Source organism: Panicum virgatum, chromosome 2K (assembly GCF_016808335.1).
Source record: "Panicum virgatum strain AP13 chromosome 2K, P.virgatum_v5, whole genome shotgun sequence".
Lineage (NCBI taxonomy): Eukaryota > Viridiplantae > Streptophyta > Magnoliopsida > Poales > Poaceae > Panicum > Panicum virgatum.
The window spans coordinates 42391445-42400444 of record NC_053137.1 but is presented as its reverse complement, the minus strand read 5'-3'; the positions used below and the strand labels follow the sequence as shown (position 1 = coordinate 42400444).

The following is a 9000-nucleotide window of genomic DNA, read 5'->3' as shown; positions in this document are numbered from 1 at the left end:
AGCATCCCAAGCAAGCAAGTGCTGCGCAAGAGGATGGATGAGATGGAGGGCCACCGGTACTGGGCCACGCCGCAGGGCTGGCTCGTCATGGCAGCCCGCAGCTCGCCGGCGACGTTCCACTGGGACCCGTTCACCGGCGCAAGGATCAGCCTGCCCCCCGACCGCGAGGGCTTCCTCGGCGGCGGCGGCGGCGGCCTCAAGAGATGCCTCCTGTCGTGCAAGCCCGCCGTCGCCGATCCGAGCTGCAGCCTCGTCCTGGTCGTCGACCTCGATCAGACGGTGCTCTGGTACTGCCGTCCTCTTGGGGCCGGAGGAGACGACGGCGACCGGTGGCGCAGGCACGAGTACGAGTTCGCGGCGGCCGGCGCCGAGACCCTTGGCTCCGTACTCTGGTCAATGGAGAGACTCGCGTCCGTGGGTGGCAGCTTCTTCATGAGCCTCATCGACAAGGTTGCGAGGCTCGACTTCCTACCGGAGCCCCAGTTCACCGTGATCCCTGAGGACTTGAGCACGGCAAGCTGGCCGCCATGGGCGCCATGGGCGGTTAGTTCGACATCTCAACTGGTGGAATCTCGTGGGAGCCTGTTCTGCGTCCGCTTCATCCTTTCAGATCTACGCATGCGTTTCGTCGCCGGCATCGGGGTCTTCAGGCTCGATTTGTCAGCGCAGGCCTGGGTGAGAGTAGGGTCCCTCGGAGGCAGGGCGTTTCTTGTTCACCACGAGTTTGGAGCATCCCTCGACCCACAGGAGGAGGCAGCCGGCTTGAAAGGGGATTGCATCTACTACTGCATGCCCAATGATAAAGCGCTCTATGTTTACGACAGGGAACGTGGGACTACGGCCTTTGCAAATCCTGGTTCCTGTCTTGCTGATCGTTGTTCTGCTAAGGTCCTGATGCCGACGTGCTAATAAATTTCAGCTAAACAGTGTATTATTCTTAGACTGTTAGGCATTCCAACGTCTATTCTTAAATAAATAACTTGTTGCTTATTTTGATTTCTCTATATCATGTTGGATTAACACCCGAGAGCTTTACTTTCAGAAAAATTTGTCCATAAACTTGCATTGCAAAATATTTGGTTCCTTTTCCCCCTATATACACAGTTCCTATATTTCAAGCAATTTTAGGTTCGCATTTCTACTTGAATCAGAGAGATTATTGGCATGTGTGTATCCAGCAGGTCTTATGGTTGGGCTGCCTTCTTCTCCCCCAAACACCAGGTGGGCGTCCGGCATGAAGTGGCGCACCGGGTGCTCCGGGTTCCAGCCGGAGGTGTCGAGGTGGCAGATGGCCGCCATGCAGTAGCGGGCCTAGGATTCAAAGGTTGTGTATTCAAAAAAAATCAAAATGCAAAATAAAATAGCTGTTTTATATTTATTATTAATATATATACATTTGATTATATTTTTAAATACTATATATTAGTAAAAATAATGGGTATTCAAATAATACGTACCCTTGCATATCAAGTGGGCCCGTCCTGCCGCCATGGCGACCCATTCGTGGTGGAGGCTCCGCAGCATGACCATGACACTATACCACAACCCAGAAATAGTGTCAGATGTGTGTGGGCAAAAGTAGAGAAATAGCGACAAATTATCGGTCGGTAAAGCTTTGTAACAGTCTATCAGTCGGTAATTTAAGTTTCACTGACCGATCATCAGTCGATATTTCTATTCGCATACACTATCGAACCATCCGTCGGCAATAGCTAATATAAACCTCAAACCATCCGTCGGCATACATGCATTAGGCCCATCACGCGCTCTAGGCCCACTCTCGCACGCAATTTTTTTCTTTAGGAGCCCACCGGTCAGCTTTGCAACCCTAATTCTATCATTCTTCTACCCTCGCGCGCTCGTGCACTCTGTCTTCCCCAAATCTCCCCGCCGCCGCGCAGTCGACCCCTCTCCCAAATCTCATCCGCGCGCGCTCGGCAGTCTCCCCAAATTCCTGGGCGCGCTCGACCCCGCCTCGCGTCCGCTGCTCCTCTCCCAAATCCATCCCGCGTCGCCTCCACCCGCCATTCACCGGAGCGGGAGACCGGGCAGCCCCACGGGCCACCGCGTCCAGGAGCCGCGCCGCTGCCCGCCCGCTGCTCCTCTCCCAGATCAACTCCGCTCCTCTCCCAGATCCACTCCGCCTCGCGTCCGCCCGCCTTTCACCGGAGCGGGAGACCGGGCAGCCCCGTCGGCCGCCACGTCCAGGAGCCGCTGCATCGACCCACGGGTGCAGGACGCGGGAGACCGAGCGGCCCCGCGCCACGAGCGCGTCAAGGAGCCACGCCGCCCACGGAACCAGGAGCTGCGCCGCCCACGAGAGCAGGACGCGTGAGACCGGGCGGCTCCGCGCCGCGATCGCGTCCAGGAGCTGCGCCGCCCACGCGAGCAGAGCTCTGCTAGTTGCTGGTTTTCTCTCTTCGCTTGTCCCTCTAATTGTTCCCGGTTCCAAACCTTACCCTGCAGATCAGTGAGCTCTTACCCTTTGCTTCCACTTTTGAGCTTCGTGTCTGCTTTTCTTTTGCCTGATCTCCAAAAGTTTTCTGTGCCTAGGTGCTGCATCCGGCGATGGTGTCCGTGAGACATGATGTGAGATCAGGTAGCGGCCGTAGATAGAAATAGGTACCTGTATTTTCTGTCTTTCTTTCATTCCTGATGAAATTCCTATGTTCTGATTAGAGGCATCCTATATTCGAACTTGTCAACTACATCTTTTTGACTCACGATTTTACTTTTTCTTTTGCCTACAGTGAGGAGTGTGAATCGGAACAACAAGATTAAAGCTTTTCCAAGTGGGTTCCTGCCTTCTTACTTTGATCCTTCACTGAATCAAGCCCTTTCGTCCTTTATCTTTCTCTCTAGGGGTGTTGCTCCGCTTTCTGTTCTGTTATCTGCCATATGCAGTATAAGGGGTGGGAGCTTCTCTACCTGTATGTAGGCGCATCCTTTAATTTTCCTCTACTTGTTCAGGTAGATGTGTCATAGTAGCGGTGGTATCTTTTCCATACTTTTTTCTGGATTAGGTGTTGTTCTGGTGCATAAATGTGCTTGTTTGATAGTTCCATGTTGTCTGCTCCTACTACAACAATCATTGGTGTACACTCACGGCAGTTCTAACTAAAGTTAAATGCTCAGCTTTATCATGAAATAGCCACATGCTTTTTCGTTAAACATGGTGTAATGTTCTGTTTTTTTACTGGTTTTCTGAATGCATGAACCATGTTGTAATGACCTTTTTTCAGTCTACGGTAAACCTAGTATATGTAAAGATGTAGCTGGTAATTCTGCAATCAAGACACAAAAAAGTGTTACAAGGAAGAGGTTTGTCTCACTAAAACAGTTTCTGTACTCTTTTTTTATTCCATGGTAAATACTAGCTTCATATGTACATAACATATAAAATGAAGTCTAGGTAACTCCTTGCTCCACTAGAAACATTAGTGAATGAATTCAATGAAATAGGCCGGTTATGGGTACTCCATTCTAAGCAATACTGAAACTCCCAGCCTATATATGATATATGAGAAAAAAAATTGCCAATGTATTTGCGTTAAATTTCTGTTCTGAAAATAAGTGGTAGAAAGGAGTAGAAACCCTTGAAACATAGATGTACATGAGTCTTGTGGTGGTGCTGGGTAGCTTTAGAACAAAAATCTGATAGTCTGATAATCTCAATTTTGTGCTAGTTGATTCACTTGTTTGTGCTCTGCTTTCATATTCTGCTACAGATATGCCTACTAAGTTTGATGGTGGTTGAGTAACATTCCTGAATTGTTGTGTTTACAGTCCAAGCATGATATTAAGGAGGAGCAAGGGAATGCACTCATTTTGTCTTTATACCCACTTTCAGCTTTGGGCATCTTAGGATTTGTAGTAGTCCACGCAGAAAGTACACTTAGTTGTATGAGTTGCACACTAATTTTGTTCCTAAGCATACATTTTTTACCAACTTACAGTTTTAACTTTAAGTTTGTTCAGGTGGGAGTGGCATGATGGTCGATCATGTAAGCAACAAGCGGATTAGTGCTCATGGACACTTTTACTTTGGGCAGTGCTTATTTGGAATATCTAGGCTAGCTTCCTTTATTTTATAAATGTGGCTGCTGCTTGTACTGTCCCTGTGACAAACCCAACATATGATCTAGTTAGCTTGACTTGAGCACTATGACATCACAAATGATGTCTATGATGAAGCTTTGCTGTTCAACCAATTATGTATCTTTTTTCATATCTGTTGGATTCATATATATATATATATATATATGAGAGCTCTGAGCTCTATTTTAGCCAATTCTATGTTCGATATCTGTTGGCTTCAAATGAAAACAATGAGCTATATATCTTCAGCCAAGTGTGCTTGATATGTGTTGTTTCAAAAGATTATTGGTGCTGTATGGTCAATGAGATTAATTATATTATTTTTTATGGATGCATAGCATTGGATTGTTGGTTGGTAAAGAAATTTAGCTACTCACTTTCAGTCGGCATAACCATTGTAACATATCATTTGTTGGGAATATATGTCAGTCGGTATATCTTTGTATGGCATCAGACCGTCCGTCGGTATATCTATGTCTGTCGGTATAAGTTATACCGACGCCACTTACAACGACAGATGTGTGGTGTCGGTATACATCTATACCGACTGATCGTCTGTCGGTATAACGGCTTTTACCGACTGATCGTCCGTCGGTGTATCGGGGCTGTGGTATAGTGTGAACGCCCGCTCGATGACGCCGCCATCACGTGGCACTGGAAGACGGCATACGAGAACGATGCATCGTGGCAGACCAAATTTAGGACTAAAGTTTAGTCCATTAGGTGATCCAAATAGGTGGACTAAAGTTTAGTTTCATCCAAACTAAAATTTAGTATATTAGTCCATGAAACCCACCTAATTCGGATTAACGCTTAGTTTCACCCATTTAGAGGTTTAAAATAGTTTCTCACCCAATATTTAGTATTTTAGTCTAAGGATCCAATAGTCATGTACGAAAATTTAGTTACCTAATGTTTAGTCTGGACTAAACTTTAGTCCTAGGTGATCCAAACGGGTCTAAACACTGTTGGGATTCATGCGACCAGGGCCAAAACGAATGAATGAGCACACAGTTGCTTCCGCATGGTGGGCTCCACAAGGGACCTTATTATCTACCTTTAACGAGCGCCATTGGTGCCGGTGGAATCTCACCGTTTTCTTTTACTCTCTCCGTTGTTTCGTTGCATCTCGTCGGGCTGGAGCAACGCATGCGACGCTTTTTGTTCACACATTTGTTGTTGAGGGGCCCATACGAGTTTTTTTTCTTTCATCACACATTTGCTTCTACGGAATCTGCTTGGTAGTTAACAAATATTTTTAAAAAATGCCGTTTGATTTTTTTTTTTTTTTGCATCACATTGCTTCTACGGGATCTGCTTGGTTCAATTAGTAACAAATTTTGTAAAGTAGTAATCGGGGAAAGCCTGAACACATGACCCAAAGCTTGTGCAAGTGCAACTAAAGTGAGAGTTCCAAAAGTGAACCTCTCGCGGAAAAGGTTGATGAGGCGGAGCGCCTTGGCTTTTCTCTTTGCCGCGACAGATGGGACGCTTTTTGTTCACTAGAACATTCGGCACGCGTTGAGCGCCCTATCAAGAATAACATAAATATGACTGCCGATAGAATTACACTGGGAATCTCAAACTTGAAGCCAACTTATATTCGTTCAGATAAGATCTCTAACAAACCCAAATACTACACATAAGTATGTTGTAGCTTATCAATATGATCAACATGTATGACATGATACTTTGAAGCAGAAATTTCTGAGTATATGATGCTGATATCCAGTATTCAATGGAATATGTACAAATAGAAACACACCAATATGAGTTTCTTTCCACTGGGCAATTTCTTGGATCAAGCATGAAGGTATCTGTAAAAGAGATGAGCGTGCAAGTTCATTAGTCCCTTCTTTGTAGATTGGTCTCCCCTCTGAATGAGGGCATATTTGTTTCGTACATAGAAAACAGTGAAATAGAGTGAAATAGTGAAACAACGGCATGACGGGAATACCAGAAACTCTGCAATAAGAAGAATTGTGCATACCAATGAAGTAGCTGTGTGTGCATCGGGAGTAGTGGAGTTGATAACAGTGGTTATCTCATATGTTCACGCAACTTTTAACTGATGGAAAAGTTATATTAATATTCTTGTAAACGACTGCAGTAGAAACCAAATATGAAATAACCCATCCACTACATGCCATCACGCAGATAAATTTTTTGAACCCAACTGGCAATCATATATCTGTATCTATAGATTTTTAGTCATGGCATATATCTTCGTTGACATGTATAGATTTCTGAAGAGACAACTATTTCATAACCATGAATGCCATGAAATAGCCCTGGCGTGTTTCAACTTAAGCAATAGAGTAGATTAAAATTTTTTGGCCCTCGTTGTCTTCCGAATATATTACCCATGCTCTTTATAAAATGCTGGATGAACTAAAATGTTGGATGCTCTTTATAAAATGTTGGATTAACTAAAGGCAGAACAATATGACAATAACAATGCATATGTTTGGAACCAATTTGATCATAGGTATGAATGGCAAAACTGCTGGAGGCAAAACACGAACTGTATGCAACCCATGTGGTTCATCAACAATTAGGCACCAACTGGATGTAGGAACTCTAATAAAGAACAGAAATAATAAAATAAGCACTCAGCTTGAGCTTGCCGAGGTGCCAACTGCTAAAATGGTTGCAAGAATGGTTTACTTAAATTTAGAAAAAAATTAGATCAGCAATAACCTAAACCAAATAGGAAATGCTGTATATGGTAGCTAAACATTTCATCAAACATTTAAGAGGCACCAAAGTAAATAGAGAAGAACATTACGTACCAATTAGCTTGCTTTGGTTGTTTCATCGTCAGCCAGCACAGCAGCCATCAGTGGAACACTCGTGGGAGCAGCAAGCTGCGCCTCGCGCTGCCCCTCGATTGGCGAGAGGGAAAAGAGATTGGAGGAGGTCAATTAGTTTGCCACTCTGGTAAATGTGCATGAGCTTGAAGCCACGCTGGTGCTTGAGCTCACGGCTGCTTGCGCCGCCAAGCTAGAGCTCGCAGTAGCAACGTCGCTGGCTTGCCCAAGCCGCCGAGCTCGTGTTGCTTACCGTTCTTCAGCAATGACGGAGCCTATGCCATCATCAAGGTGGTGAGCCGGGTAGCGCGTGCGGTCAAGTTGGGACAGGGAGGGTGGCGGCGGGGAGAAGAGATGGAATGAGGGGGAGGGGGAGCTAGACGACGGGGATCTAGTGCCGAGGCTGCTCGCTGCTTGCTGAGGAGGTGAGAGGGAGGGTCGACGGAGAGATGGTGGCGGTGGCCACGACGACGGCGAGCGAGCGGCAGCAGCATGAGGAGGAGCAGCATCCGCGTAGCGAAGACCACGGGCCCCGCGCCATCCCCGGCGGCTGCAGATGAACCACTCGACGCCCCCTGGCGGCGGTGGCAGAGGAGCCGCACGGTAGCCAGCCATGGTTAGAAACTTAGAATGGGAGGCCGGCCAGTCGGTCCGTGGAGGCGAGGGGTCGCCGGCTGTACCGGCACCGGCGGCGCCATCACTTTCTTTCGCGGATCTGAGAGCAAGCGGAGAGAGACGGAGGGGTTGGAGAGAGAGAGAGCGACGGAAGGTGGGAAGATAAGGTCAGGCGGGTCCCACACATGTGGAGGGCTCTCGCCGCTCGCCGCTCGGTGCTCCGCTGTCCGACACGCGTCCAGATTCGCCGACGAAACACGGAGAGAAGAGCAAACGGGGGCAGGTTTTAATCAACCTGATGAGGCGCTTCTTTCATGTAACAGGCACATCTTTTATATACTAGACTCGAAACACCACTCTTCGATCAGATACAGAACCAGAAGAAACCTGCACCACCACCACCACGGCCATTACCAACAGGCCGGTTTGGGTATGTTTGGTTCTCTAGCATGTGCTAGAAAACTTTAATCGTTGATTACTGGTATTAAATGAAGGCAGTTTGCAAAACTAACTCCACAATCCCTGTGCTAGGAACTTTAAAAAATCTAATGAAGTCTTTGATCGCATAATTAGAGAATGGTTACTGTAGTATCATTATAGCCAATCATCAATTAATTACTATTATTAGATTTGTCGCGAAAAGTGACTCATCCTAAAAAAATTTTATGAATAGACTTTATTTATTATTTTATGCATGCGAGATTTTTTTTTCGAAAAAAGTGCGTTCTCTAGAACGATCCTAAAAAAAACCAATGTTGCAGCAATCAGGATTCAACGGGAGACACAGGCCGAGGAGCCTGAGATAAATTCGGTGAGGCCTAGCTATCTGGATCCAACAACATCTTCAACTCCCACACCTAATTGGCGCATACGTCTACTTACTTGTTTTTTTTTCTGTACACAGCCCCCAGCCAATCAATCCATACATATGGTCATTCAGTTATCCGACCTCACCGCCGGGATATACACGGTGCAAACGAGGGCTGGAATGCGGGTGATCGTGATTTTTTTTATTTTTAACCTATTTTTTGTTTTATTTTAAAAATAACTCACCGAATAAAATATTTGCAGATCTAACCCTTTTGGTCGCGTCAATCTGCGTGGCGTGATAAAAATATGCTGTCGCGCCACATGCATTGGGGTGACAAGGTGTGCCACGTTGGCGCACTCTGGAGCGCTCGGAAGGGGTCTGCTAGCGCATATTCCACGTGTCAAGATTGTCACGCCACTCCCACCGGCGTGACAATATAGTCTTGTCACGCCACCCCTGCCGGCGCGACAAGGTTCGACCTTAAAAAAATTATATCTTTTTCATATGAACTCGGATGAAGATAATTTTTATATGAAAATTGTAGCTCTCAATGAGATCTACAACTTTGTAATTTTGAGTTTTTTATTTGAAGTGATTAAAGATGCCTAAATAATTTATTTAAATTTTTAACAGCATATTAAGCCCTTGTACCTCTATCGGATCGTC

At 46.1% G+C, this 9000-nt stretch overlaps 2 long non-coding RNA genes across 2 annotated transcripts; one reads left to right on the top strand and one right to left on the bottom strand.

The window, feature by feature from the left end:
- Positions 1-1854: 1854 nt before the first annotated feature.
- On the top strand, positions 1855-4211 carry LOC120677986. Its single transcript, XR_005676465.1, has 3 exons — positions 1855-2470; positions 2554-2622; positions 2751-4211. It is a non-coding gene; the product is annotated as an uncharacterized LOC120677986 (long non-coding RNA).
- Positions 4212-5670: 1459 nt separating this feature from the next.
- On the bottom strand, positions 5671-7763 carry LOC120677978. Its single transcript, XR_005676464.1, has 2 exons — positions 6891-7763; positions 5671-5915 (listed from the first exon to the last, which is right to left on the bottom strand). It is a non-coding gene; the product is annotated as an uncharacterized LOC120677978 (long non-coding RNA).
- Positions 7764-9000: the final 1237 nt, after the last annotated feature.